We start from the raw sequence: 13,927 nt of genomic DNA, 5'->3' as shown, positions 1-13,927 counted from the left end.
TGAATCTCCATCTTTTCCTATAGGAAAGGTTGCCTTATGTTGGTGATGATCTTCTTCTATCTGATCCCAAGCAGATGACTCCAGAGCCCCATGGGGTTCTGCTGAAAGGATTAGATGGAGGCTCTGTAGCATCTGAAACAAGAAGTCTTTCTGCTGCTTTGGACTCATTCAGAAAGCAAGGGGACTAGGTGACTAGGATAGAACCACGGGTCTGGGTGACTGCCAAAGAACAATGCAGTAGAACATTGAAGCTAGAAGGGACCATTGGAGAACAGCTAGTTCCAACAACCCAATAGCCCTCTCATTATATTCAGGAAAAAGCGGAGGCCCTATGGGGGACAGGGACTTGCTCAAGATCTCACTGCCCTGTAACCAGGACCTGGACTCCAGTCTGATGACTCTTTTCTCTACTCCTGAATTTTTAGTTTTTCCTTTCTTAACCACATTGCCACTCAGAGGTAGAAAAGGAAAATTGTTAAGTTCTAAAGAGCTCTTGTGTAAACCTGCCTACTCACATGGCAACCAGAGCCCAGTGTAGGAAAATGGGCAGGACGCATGGGTAGAACTGGGTGTCTTCAGCGGACATGCTGCTGGACCCCAGTCAGGTGGGCACTGGGAGCGAGGCTCCCTAGAGGCATCTGAAGTTATACTGCATCTCTTAGGCATTCTAGGATCCAGCCAGTAATAGTGAGATAACAGCTTTCTTTTCTTGAATTCCAGTGATCCCAAAGTAAGGAGTGACTTTAAAAGATTCATTCTGCTCCTGTGTTTTCGGATTTGGCATTTCAGTTTTTAAAGGGGCAAGAAAAGACTATAATCTCTTCTAGTGACCAAATCTAGAATCTAATGATCATATACACACATATATATTAAAAAATATATATATATATAAAATTTTTTTTTCTTCTTTTGAATTTGAGTGGATAGACTAAGTCTATCCACTCAAATTCCCTCATCTAATGGAGGGGACAGCTGTTTCTGTGGGTTTTTTTTTTAAAGCATCTTTTTAAATGATTCATTTATCGAACACATTAATTGGTCACCCACTCTGAATGAAATATGAAAGTAGATAGACTTCAAGGGGCTCACAACTGTGGAGGAGAGGGAGTGCAAGTAGCAGTGATAAAATGATATAAATACCATGATAAAGGCATCCTAAACTGCTGTGGGCTTGCAGAGTAGACAAACAGATCCTGCCAGGAGATCAAGAAATATTTCACAGAGGAGGTGATAACTGAGTTGGGCCTTGAAGGCGATTTGGTTTTGCTAGTTAGGGGAGGAGAGGCACTCAGAAAAAGATAACAGTGTGAGCAGCTGGGGAGGGAGAGGAGAAATGCAGTTTTCAGAGCACCAGCTGGTGTGTGATGGTTGTGCCTGTAATGGAGTGGTGGTCGTGGGGGAGTGTGGCAGGAGAGGAAGCCAGAAGGGATTTCAGATTTTGGTGGCGATGTCTGTGACGGGAGGGGTTTGGGCTTAGGCACACCGCTATTGCTATTATTTAGGCCTTCATTATTTTCCCCCCAGACAGTAGTTTTCAGTTTCTTTTTAGTAATGGAAAAACATTTTTTCAAACTATTTACACCCATCTCCAAATTATAAAACATAAGATGACTTTTTAAAGGAAAAGTGTATTTTGTGTAAGCACAGTGACCTGCACAGTGGAGGTGAGAGAAAGCATTTTTGTCCTTGAATGGAGCTGACCCGGGAGACCTTCTCATCTGTGGGCGTTGAGCCATTCCTGCATCCCGCTTGGTTTGGCAGTGACGCTGGTGGTGGAGTGCCTGTGAGTGGGCACTCTGGGACTGGGAAAGGCTGTAAAACCCTGGAGCGCGTCCCCGGAAGAGTGACCTTACGAGGAAAGTTCTGGGAAACAAACCACAGGGAGACTTTACAGGAATTTTTGGTCGAGCCCACAGGCAAGGCACATGAGGAAAAGACATGTAATTATAGTTTGTAAGTCTATGAAAAGATACAATGAGTGACGTGAAATGGCTGTTCTAAGTTTCTTCTTCCTGTTGGACAGGAAGAAAGGGGGTTTTATGCATTCATTCAGCAGATTTTTATTGTGTGCCAGCCGTGAGCTGGACCCTATACTAAATGCAGAGAATATGGTGGTTAGCAAAACTTTCAAGCTTCCTGCTCCTAAGGAGCTCAGGGGGGAAACAAGGAATCACACAAATGAGCAATTGCAGGTTATGGTAAGTGCCGTGGAGGATGAGTCCTCACTTAGACTGGAGGATCGTGGGAGACTCCTCTGAGGAGGTGAGAGGCAAGTTGAGGCCAGATGAGTAACATTCAGCCAGGTGAAGACTAGGGTGTGGAGGAGTGTCGCAACAGCCTGGAGAAAATCTGACACTTTGGGGAACTAAAAGGAGGCCTGTGTAGCTGGCACCCAGAGCGGGAGGGCAGGAAATGTGCTGAGAGGAGAGGAGGCTGGAGAAGGATCATGCTGGGCCTTATAGGTCCTGGTAAGAATTTAGATTTTATCCTAAATGCAGTGGGAAGCCATTGAAGTGTGCTAAGCAGGAAATGACATGATTTGGTGTAAAAGGGTGATTCAGACAGCTCTGTGGAGAATGGAGGTGTGAAAGAGTGAAAGCTGGGGCGATTAGGAGGTTTGTGCAGTGGTTAAGGGGAAAGACGGGGGTGGCAATGGAGGTGCAGAAAAACGGACAGATAAAAGATAAATCTTGGAAGTAGAATTATTTGGAGTCGGTAAGTGGATTGGCTGCGGGGAGTGTGAGGTAGGGATGTACAAGGATATCTCCTGGGTTTCCGGCTCAAGTCTGCATGTGGCCTCCCAGCAGATGCTAGACCACATACGGCTGTAAAAGCCCTATCCTTCCAGAAAGGTCAGGTAGGATTGATCTGAATCCAGCCTTGCAGAGGCAGCAGAAGGATTCAGCTGTCCTTTTGCTCTGCCCAGTTCAAGGAGCTTATACACAATAGCAGCACCCAAGCAGAGATTTCAGTTCTCCCACTAACGCGGCCCTTACTATGTCCCTACCTGGTCCCCCCAGGGGAGGGCCCTAAGGAACCGCTGTAACCCCGTGTGCCACTAGGGGGAGCATGGCCTGCATTCTGTGTCTGGTCTGGAGGGCTTTTTGAAGTTTGCATTACTTTAGAGACTGACTTGTATCAGCTTTAGTACTCAACCTTGTCCCTTCATGCTGCTTAGAAGAATTCCTGACGTATGGTAGGTGCTCAATAAACATTAGTTGGTATTAATATTATAACTGTGACTATTGTCTTATTGTAGAAATGAATGGGCATCACCTCTGCTTTCTCATCATGGAGACTGGGCAAGTGGAATGTGCATTTTGGGCACCAGGAGAAGAGCAGAGGGCTGCCTGTTGGGAATGGGATGGGGGAGAAGTTTAGTGATTTGATGGTGTTGCCCTTGCCGTTTCATCTTGTCTTCCTTTGCAGATGGGGGTAGGGGACACTAGGGCCTACGAGGAATTCCTGAGTTGGTACTTGGGTCAGGGTATTGGGTGGGTATTTCCAGTAGGTGGTTGAGTATGCCCTCTTTGAAGCTCTGATTGCTTCACTGAAGCAACAGTGTCCCCCACTTAGGGTTTGTGCCATTCTGTTATTTCCTGTTGCATTTTGTGACACGCCTCCTACCTTACCTCCTGACATATATTTACCTTTTAAACTCGACTGAATTAAAATCTTGTTTTAAGAAATTTGTGATATATTGGAGATTAGTCAAAAACACAGAAATTCTGCAAGGGATCTCAGTATTAAAGATTCCATCAGGATCTCTCTAGCACTGTTTTAGGACGCAACACTGAAAAATGTCTTCCTTGAGCCTCAGTGTCCTCTTGGGGGCATACTGACTGCCCCAGGTTTTTGTTTGTCGGTGGTGAAGAACAGCTGAGATGAAGCTCTTAGCTCAGTGCCCGATTGAAGGAGAATGCTTTCACACACATCTTCTCATGCTTGTCCCAGCCCTGTCATTTGCCCAGGGGGTAGGTTTTATAGGTGGAAACTGGGAGGCTAGGTGATTTGCCCAAGGGCACATGGCTGTTGTGGAGCCTGGCACTGCCTGATATTCTGACCCCTGCTCTGTCTGGTGCTCTTGGAACTACTCTGCTTAATATACGGAAGAGAGTTGAAAGGCTTGGGTACTATTTCTAGATCTGTTATCTTCTGGTTCTGTGACCTGGGCCAAGTTATTTGACCTCTCTTTTAGATTTTTTAAAAAATCTGTTAAATTAGTATGATAATACCAATCCTAACTCTGGGTCTCTTGGGTTGAACAGATGAGCCAAGATTTGTAAGAGTACTTTGGAGAAGTGTAAGGGAATTTATAGCTACAGGGCAGGACTTTTTTTCTCTAATCTGTGCACCAGTATGTTTCACATCTCATAGAGGCTATTGTAGAGCCTTCAGGCTAAAAGATGATAGTAGGGCCTATCTGATCACGACTCAGAAGGAGTCTCTATCTTCCCCAGGGAACCCAGCCTTGTATCTCATAACTGGCTGTCAAAAAAGCTGTTAGTTTGTAAGATCAGATGGCAGTGTACTTTAGAGGAAAGTACCAGACTAGGGGCAGCGGACTGGTCTCTACTGTTAGTTCTTCGACTGCCAAACTGGCTTTGTAACTGTGGACTAAATATTTGATCCCTCTGAGCCTTAGTTTTCCCATCTATAAAATGGTGATAATGATATCTATCCAGTATACTTCAAAAGGTTTTGGGGATCGAACAAAAGAGTGCATGTAAAAGAATATTACAAAGCAGGGGACTTCCCTGGTGGTCCAGTGGATGACTCCGTGCTTCCAATTTAGGGGGCCCGGGTTTGATCCCTGGTCAGGGAACTAGATCCCACATGCCACAGCTAATAGCCGGCACAGCCAAATAAATAAATATTTTAAAAAATATATTACAAAGCAGAAATCTGCACCGGGGGATTACACTTAGAGGGCCTGCTGTGTCCCAGGCACTGTGCTAGCTCTTTAACAGCACTGATATTATTTCTGGCCGTGACGACAGCTCACAGAAAGCCTGGGCTTTAGGCTGTATTTGTATCACATTTGTTGCTTGGGCTGTGACTCTGACTTGCCCAGGACACTTACTGGACCTGACCTAGTGTCTTTCCTCTCCACTGCAGGAAGATGAGAGACTGCTTTGGCACCAGCACTAGTACCATGAGTCCCTGCACTGGTTAAAGCCATCGCCACGACCTGGGCAGGCAGCAAGGTAAGCAGAGAGGCCAGTCCAGGCGAGCTCCAGGGAGGTGAATGCATTTCCGCCTCAGCTGCTGCTGGGGAAAATCCCAAGTGCACAAACAAGTCAAGGCAGTGCATCTGGGTCCTCCTACCCTCACTCCAGGACCCAGAGGAAGGGCTTGCTTCCCCTCCAAGTGTTCCAGCTAGCTCCCTCCCCCCCGGCCAGGACTCTTCCAAGTTGTAAAAAAATGAGACACTGGTGGGGAGCAGAACAAGTCCACTCACTGTCTTCTCCCTTCTCCCCTCTGAGCTGTTGAAGCGAGTTCCCAGGAGCAGCCCAGAGCCCTTGTCTGACTGGAAGGGAGGTAGGAGGAGTGGAATGCGTGCAGAGACCAAGCTGATCAAAAGACAGTGCTGTTTCGTGAAAGCCTCCCAGAACTGAGGGAGAGAGAGGGAGACAGCGAGGGAGGGGTTGGGGTAGAGAAAGGGAGGGAGAGAGAGAAAGGGAGGGAGGGAGGGAGAGATCGGGAGCGAGCGCTGGCGAGAACAGGGTCTCCATGACGACTGGCCTGGCCGGCCAGCCGTGCTCCGCTCATTTGGCTGGAAGGAGCGCCACGAAAGGTCAGAGGAAGGAGCCGTGGGAAGCTCGCAGCAGGTATCCGAGCCGGAGCGAGTGGATTTGGGGGCCCTGGGCTCCCTAACAGACTGTGGTGTGAGCCAAACCGCTGAGAATGGAGTGGGCAGGAAAGCACCGGGACTTTCAGGTAAGGTCAGCTCCGGGCTTGGATTGTTTTTCCTCCTTTCCTGGCCAGTCTTGGGCTGTTTTCTGGGAGGCAGGCAAGTGTCTGTACTCTGTGCTCGGGGTTTGGGGCTCAGGAATGATGTCATGCTCCAACAGTTGGATTCTATTAGCTTAAGGAGGAGGGAAACAGCCAATTTTCTTGACTTTGCAGATCTAGCTGATCTCACTCTTACTGAACCTGAGGTGTTTAGACTTCACTATAGGAATCATCATCTTACTTTTATTTAGCACAAAGGCTCAGGATATTTTACAGGAAGAGTCTTTTACGTAGAAAAAATGAGTTATCGTCACTCCAGCATTGTGCTTGTAGTTCTTACATGGAAACTCCGGTGTCTTTTGAGTGGCTTGGTTTGTTCTAGTGAACACTGTCTGTTTTGTCTCTTGGTGCTGCTATGTCTGACCTAATGAAAAAAAAAAAAAAAAAAAGCTAATTAACTCAACTGGGAGCCTGTGGTGAGCTCCAAGTCTCTCTGGAGTAGTTATTAGGACAGAGGGACTGTCCTAGGGATATCTGAACCGGGGTCGGTCTCTCTCTCTGGCCCCCAGGTAGCTTGGTAAGAAGCAAGCTGTCCTCCTTCATTAATAAAGTCCATCACAGGCTTTCCTAAGAAAATACATGGGGTGGAGGCAGGTGGTGTCTGGGGGCTGAGGGACCTGCAAAGAGGTTTCTTATCCAGATATCTCAGAGTGAGCTGCTGCTAAGAGCTAGGTTACCTGAGGAGACATGAAGTGCTGTGGTTGTGCTGAATGGATTCCTTGGTTAATATTTTAACCAAATCTCAGGGCATGCAGTGTCCATGCCGCACGCCCCTTCTACACTGTTTGTCCTATGTTTTGGTGAAACTTGTTCTGACCTAGAGGACTAGTGTGTGGTGAACTCATTGTGGCCTAGGAGAAGAGACTGTTCCAGAAAGGCACTTTCATAGGTGATGAGGTAGCTAAGGCTGTCAGTGATCTTATCAGGAGGGTTAACGCAGTGGACACTCCCTGCCGTGGAGAACCGTCAGGATGTGCTTCTGCTTCAGCCATGTTATATCTTAAACTTACTACTGGGCCTCAGGAAACTTGGTGGATGCCTTTGGTTTCTCTGTGGGATGAGGGAACAGCTGCCGTCCTGGCTCTTTGGTTTTTCTTCTTGAACTTTCTGAACAGAATGTCTTTTGTACTCTGGCAAACAATGAGGGGGGCCTTCTGATTAACTTCGGGTCAGCTTGCCAATGAAAGCACTGGCCATGTCCCCAAGCGGGCTCCCTGAATGTGGACATGTGTGCATCACTGTTGTGGCCCGAGGCTCCATAAGGGTGAACTCCATGGCCCTGGACCTCAGGCGGGCCGCTTCTAAAGTGATGCCTCCTTTCACTGCACTCCAGGGCTCCTCTGCTTGGTTGACACCTCGGTTACCTAGGGGGATGTGGCATGGCGCTGTTGGCTGGGACTCAGGTTGGGGGATGTGAGGAGGAGGCCTCTGTGAGTCAGTGGGCCCTTCGGTGGGCAACTCACATCCAGGATCTCAGTTCTCCTCTACTCGTGTGGTTGTGTTTGGGCAGCTCCTCCAATTTTATGGCCCCTGCACGTGTGAAGAGGGCTAGCAGGTGATCTTTCTTTTGGTGCAGCAGAATGAATAATGGATTTGGGTTTAGGAGACTTGAACCATGGCCAGGTTCTGCTACTTACCATAAAGGTAGCCACGGGCAAGACCCTCAACCTCTACGACCTTCAGATTTATTGGCTGTGAGATGCAGATAATGATAATAGCTCCTTCATAGGACTGTTGGGGGGAGCAAATGAAATAATTTCCATGAAAGTAGTTTTAAACAAGTCAAGTCCTATATAATGTAAGATGCTATGAATTGACACTTGAAGGATGGTCCCTCTCTCTTCTGGAAAGTCACTTAGCTCTCTGTTCTGGTTTTCCCATTTATAAAGTCCCTTCTTCTCTTTTGCATTTATAAATAAAAATGAGAAAATCCTTTTAAAACTTCTTCAAGATGTGAAAAGAAACAAATAGTGCTTTCTTTGGGTTGGGAAGTTTAGTGATGTTCACTGTAGACTTTGAGCCATAAATGATCCTTCAGAGATGAAGCTTTCCTTGGGTCACCTGACTCACATGTTTTAGTATAGAGGAGAGGGATTCCAAGAGACCCTTTGCTTTTCCCCACAGCTGCCTGGCGCTTACGGAGTCATAGATTTTAGAAGCTGGAAGAGAGGCTACTGGTTGCCAGGGCTGGTTCCCTCATCCTGTTAGGTTCTGCTGGGGAAACTGTTTCGAGTGAGCAGGGAGGCCTTTCTCCTACATTTTGGGTTTGAAAGGCAGGGTTCTAACTGGCAGGAAGCGTTATTGCTCTGAAAGGTCCTTGGGGGCTGGGCAGCTCTTTTAGGAACCTGTGGCTACAGCTTAGAGGGAAATAAGAAAGAAACAAGGAAGTGGGAATTCCAAGGGCAGAGATACTCCATATGCCCTGGGACTGTGCAAAGAACAGAATAGCAGGGGAGTGGAGCCTCTGGGCAAGGGCGTCCCAGCTCTGTCCTCAGAGACCCCGGGAGGCACCTGGCATACTACGTGGGAACACAGGGAGGGGCTGGCACCCCATCTGCAGCCGCAGCTTTTGTTGTAGGGCAAGGGCACACCTGCCAGCCAGGCCCTGGAGTAGTGCCTTGGAAGAAGCCCCTGAACAGACAGATTTTTTTTTTTTTTTTTTTTTTTAATAACGGAGCCTTTTTTCCAGGTGAATCTTGTCACAGCATCCTCTCCAGCCTGAGGGGAAGCTGTCCACAGCTTAGCTTGGGGCTGCAGCTGTTCCCCACTCCTTGTCAGCCCAGTTTCCCAGAGCTGAGTCACAAATCGGATCCCTCCATGTTCCTTAAGGGTGAAAAAGTAACATTCCTGTTCTTACTCCCTCTCTCCCCCTTCCTTTACTCCTCTTACTGCACTTTCTCCCCCTGGGCTCCTTCTCTCTGTAAAATTAGAATAATCAGTCACCCAGGGAAGTTGAAATTCTGAAATACTTTGGAGGACAGGCCAAGGCCGTCCTCAGTTCTGCTGGCTCTGCCCCTATCCCTGGAATGCAGGGCTTGGGTGTACCATTTGGACGGGCACCCCAACTCCAGATATCACGGCCACACTGCTGGCCCGGGACTAAGAGAGGCTGTGCCCTGTCCCCACCTAACCCGATTCTAAGGACTACTTCAGGGAGATAGGAACCTGAGGGAGGTAGAGGGTCCGAGTCCTGGGCCGTCCAAAGCACCTCCCTGCAGGCTGGCAGGACTGAGAGGCTGAGAGCATGTCATCCTGTTGCTTCTCTTAGCTATTATCTGTCACTGCCCTGGAGACTCCTGATTTCTCATGTTGGGCCCAAGAGAGTTTGCTGAGGCAGCCAAGCAAAGGGAACGTGTGTGGAGCCGGGGGGAGGCCGGGCAGCAGCCCTGCAGGGCTTTGGCTTGTCTTCCTTCTGTCCCTCCAGAAAGCAGGGAGAGCAGGCTGCGGGGAGGGGGCCTCGCAGGAACCATGCGAAAGTGGAGAAGGGGCCAGGAGGGCATGAAAGAAAAAAAAAAAAGACCACCTGGCATGGTCTGCAGAGATTTCTCTTTCTGTGGGAAAACTTGCATGAGTGAGTGGCTTCTTCTGGGGGTGGGGAGGGAGACTGTGCATCTCTTTTATGCTGGGGAGGAGGTGCTCTGTGCACCTGTCCCAGGAGGTGGGTGGAGTGAAATGCTGGGTGCATCCATCTGAGGGGAACATGCCACGTGATACTGTCTGATAGGAAAAATCCAGGGTCTCTGTTTCTAGCCATGGGCCCTAGAAAACTGGCCTGCGTGTGTGTATGTGTGTGTTGAGGGGAGAGGAGGATGCTGAATGAGTCTAGACTACCTTATTGAAGGATTTCTCCAAAGATCCCTTCTCATTTTTTTTGGCTCAGGTATACTGCTGTTGAGGGGCTGTTGAAATGATCACGGTACTCTTCTCTGAAAACTGCCTGAATCTTCGATTGCACTGTCTCTATAAAGGGTGAATTATATGCAATCAGGATATGAAGCCTTCTTAACCAAAGCTGACCTGTTCCTAAGAGTTTGTCATGAAACCACCTGTTTCTCAAAGATCCAGACTCTTTTTCTGTGTGACTTGCCACTGAAGGGATTTGTATGTGAGCTGGAGATTGGCTAATAGGAAGCGTCACAGTGGATGAAGGACTATTTGAACTTGGGAAAAATGAGATAAACATAGGGTTATGGGAGACAAGATCTGAAGCAGTAGAAAGATTACTAGAAGGAACAGGAGAGAGGCCCTGGGAAGGAGACTGAGGAGAGGGTAGTTCTCAGGGACAGGAAGGGTGATAGAGGGTGTACCTGGGCTGACCTAGGAGGCCTTCGTGATATAGCAGAATGCCGGCCCACCCCCAGGGGCTCAAGGAGACAGTGTCGTGTAGGTCCTAACAAGCACTGGGAGGGCAGGAGTGGGTGGGGGCGGCTGGCACTGGGGTCAGCACCCCTGTTCATTTGCTCTTTGGGCTCAGAGACATCTCTGGTGCCCATATGTTCTCTTGGTCTGTTTACCCATTTAGTCAGTGAATACAGAGGGTCTGGGCCAAGAGCTGGGGAGGATCTAAAAATGTATCAAGTGTGGGATTTATCCCATATATATATATATATTGTATTACTTGTTGTAGTATAGTTATTTCCTCCCCAGTGTGAGCCTCTGTCCGTGTGACTGAGAAGAAACACAGACCTACTGAAGGTGTAGGTTTTGATGGTAGGGTTAATGGCCATCTCATGTTTTAGACTGGGAAAAAGGAAGATGGTCCAACTCTTAGACTCTGATTTGAAGCACTGTTTGAGTAATGGGAGAGAGCCGACTAAAGGACTGGAAATAGGAGGACGGTGTCCTAGGCTTCTCTGAGAGCGTCAGACCATGGGGTGTGTGTGCAGGGGTGGGGAATGGGAAAAGGGAAATGGGAAAATTGGAAGGAAAACTATAAAGTCAGCTAGTTTCTAGAACTCTTTAGCTTTGTTTGAGGAACTGATTTTGGTATGTTCATTCATGTCTTGGAACACAGGCTCCCTTACGGAGTTCTGACAACTGAGTTTTATAGATTGCTTTTAAGTGAGTCAACCTGTAATGTGTTTGTTCAACTCTCAGTGACTATTAGATATTCAGTGAGTGTATGGTGCTGCCTTAGAGCAGCTCTGATGGAACTATTTGCACATAATGAGAGTATCTTACATGCAGTGTAGTGAAGTGATTAAGGGCTGGAACTCAGGGGTCATATAAACATAGGTTTAGAATCTGACATTACTGTTTACTAGCTGTGTGACCTTGGGTAATTTATCTAATCTCTCTGAGCCCCAGTTTTCTGTGAGGCATCTGTAAAATGGATATAATAATAACTCTTAGCTTGTTACAGTTGTGGTGAGGATTGAATGAAATGATACACGTAAAGCTCTCAGCCCAGTGCCTGGCACACAGTAAATGTTCAATGCTTTCCATTATTATTATCAACTTAGAGCAGCTCTTGGAAGAGAGTAAGGCTGGCATCTCTTAATCAGGTTGGGGTTACTATGCTAGGAAAGTCAAATCATATTCTTCTTTTAGAAGGAGTGTATACTTTGTACTTTATTCATCTTTCAAGAACCCAGGAGAGTTTCTGACGTGGTCCTTCTCAACCCAGCTTCATAGGCTCAGCTTTACCCTCTTGTAGGATGCTTACCCTTCACAGTCATGGGAGTCTAGAACTGCTTCTTGCTTGCCCCTTTCCTACAGGCTGGCCCAGGTAGGACCTTGAGGTCCTCCTTAACGCAGCATTGGAGGCCCTTCCCAAGCTGCTGTCAGTGCTCTGGACACTGGCTACCCTAGCACTCCTCACCTCTGCTTCCATGAATTCTATCCTGTATCCTTCAAGACCCAGCTTAGAACATAGGTTTTGCAGCCAGCTCTGGAGGTTCATAGTCTGGAGCTTCCTCTTACTATCTGTGGACCTCTGGAGTTAACCTTTGTAAACCTTAGTGTCTTTATCTGTAAATTGGGAGTAATATTACCCATCTTAAAGATCTGTTGCAGGGGTTAGATGAGATAATTTACATAAAGCACTTAGCTTAGTTTCTGGCACACATATGCTCTCAATAAATGCTAGCTGCTGCTGCTGTTAGAGATCTCTCCCTCCTATGAACTTCTTTGCCCGCATACAGGAGTAGAAAGAGCCCTGGCCAGGTAGTAAGCGGATCTGAGCTTTAGTCCTGGCTCTAGCTATGACTTGCTGGGTGACCTTGGGGAAGTAACTTGGCTTCTCTAGGCTTCAGTTTCCTCTTCCAGGAAGTGGAAGGTTTGGATTGAGTGTTTTCGTTGACATTCTGACTTGACTCTTGATATGCATTATCTTATCTTTCCAACTAGATTTCCCTAAAGTCCTATAAAGCTAAGTAAAATATTTGATACATTTTATTTCCTCAAACTGACCAACATACTTATAGTTTATGCTTAAAAACGTATTTGGGTAACTTTTTTTTTTTAACCCCATCAGCTGGATTCTAGGAAGCATTTTGCCTTGGTTCGTATAACTTGGAGACTGGGAACTTGTTCTCAGCTGCATAGGGCTTGGTTGCAACAACTTGCAAAGAGGCTCTAGCCCTTAGTAAGCTAGAAGGTCTCCCAGGTCAGTAAGAAAGGAGGTGGTGGTTTCACTTAGTGCCTCTGGAAAAATTTTGGTCAACACATGTTTGGAGTACTCATTTGTTCTGCTGTAAAGACTTAGACCAGCTCTGTGAATAAATACGGCCAACACTGTTTCCTTCTCTCAGTGGAGAAAACTGGCAGTGTTTTTTGACAGACCCTCTCTCCTTAGAGTCTGGAGTGAGCCTGTTGTGCTCAGAGACAAACCTGTGTGTTAAGGGAAGAGCCGTCCAATGAAAGAGTGATGTCTAGAGCCTGGTCGGGCTGTCGGGGTTCACATTCTGGCTCTGCCACGTCCCAGCTCTGTCGCCTTGGGTAAGGTACTTAGCCTCCCATGCCCCAGTCCCTCTTCTGTAGAATGGAGGTGGTAATAGTACTATTTCATAGGGTCGTGGTGAGGCCTAAATGTCAAGTGCTGAGAATAGCACCTCATATCTAGCACTTCATGCAATGTGAGCCATTATAGTTATATTTATTATTCCCTTGTAAGCCAAGTAGAGTTTGTTTCTGAGGGGCTAGTCTGTCTGTCCAGTTTGTTCTGCTGAGAAATGTGAGGCGCTACCCCCTTCCTCCATGTCTTGGACAGATATCTAGTATCGGCAGGGCAGTAGTAAGTGTCCCCTGTCAGTACAGAGGTCATAGCTCTTGTACCTTGCTTTTGTAAAGAATTATGTAAACCAGAGGGGGAATCTGGCTGAACAAAGGAGCATCTAGGTTGAAAGGACCCTCTCTGATGAGTAATGCATGTTCTGTGGCAGAGCCCTGGGCAAAAGAGCAAGAAGGGAAGTGGGCTGAGGGAGAGTGTAAATTCAGGGGCAGAGAGAGCTAGGGAATGAAGAGTGGTGACTATCCCTAGGCAAATGGTTGTGGCTAAGACGGTGAGCTGTGTAAGAAGCTCCTGGCACTTTATCTTCCAGGAGACATGTTGCTTCCCCAGCCCCAGGTGAGACCTGCCCCCGACAGTGAACACTGAGACCAGTCTCCGAGGAGGAGCGGTGGATTGGGACGAGGAGGTGCTAACCTGTTCCTCACAAGACAGAGTAGTACCGAGTAGCTTGGTGCATCTTATCTACAAGTGTAATTATAAAGAGATTTCCTTGTTCAACTGCAAGAAACAGGAACTTCTGCTGCCATATTTAGCAGCATGTTTTAAGTCCCTCAAATCTCCTTTGAGTGCTACCAAAGCTCTCAGCTTTGTTGTTATCTCTTGTTGAGCTAGAGTCTGGGAAGGTCATATCAACAGTGCCAATTTATGGGCCTGCTGAACCCAGGCTGGCCTAGGGCAAAA

General features: G+C 47.4%; 1 protein-coding gene across 13 annotated transcripts in view; it reads left to right on the top strand.

Moving 5' to 3' along the window:
* The window catches only part of DENND2B (DENN domain containing 2B), a 180,634-nt gene that overhangs the window by 67,276 nt on the left and 99,431 nt on the right, over positions 1 to 13,927 (top strand). For 11 of the 13 annotated variants that reach the window (XM_068556571.1, XM_068556565.1, XM_068556564.1 and 8 more), the window contains one exon: positions 5,119 to 5,207. The exons of 1 other annotated variant lie outside the window; for it this stretch is intronic. The gene's annotated coding sequence lies outside the window, so the exon portion shown is untranslated. Of the gene's footprint in view, positions 1 to 5,118; positions 5,208 to 5,708; positions 5,941 to 13,927 lie in introns of those variants that run through there. One more of the 13 variants, XM_068556573.1, reaches the window with a different exon arrangement.

This window comes from Eschrichtius robustus, chromosome 11 (assembly GCF_028021215.1).
Source record: "Eschrichtius robustus isolate mEscRob2 chromosome 11, mEscRob2.pri, whole genome shotgun sequence".
Classification (NCBI taxonomy): Eukaryota; Metazoa; Chordata; class Mammalia; order Artiodactyla; family Eschrichtiidae; genus Eschrichtius; species Eschrichtius robustus.
Note: the sequence above shows the minus strand (reverse complement) of the source record. Positions and strands in the feature narration are given on the sequence as shown.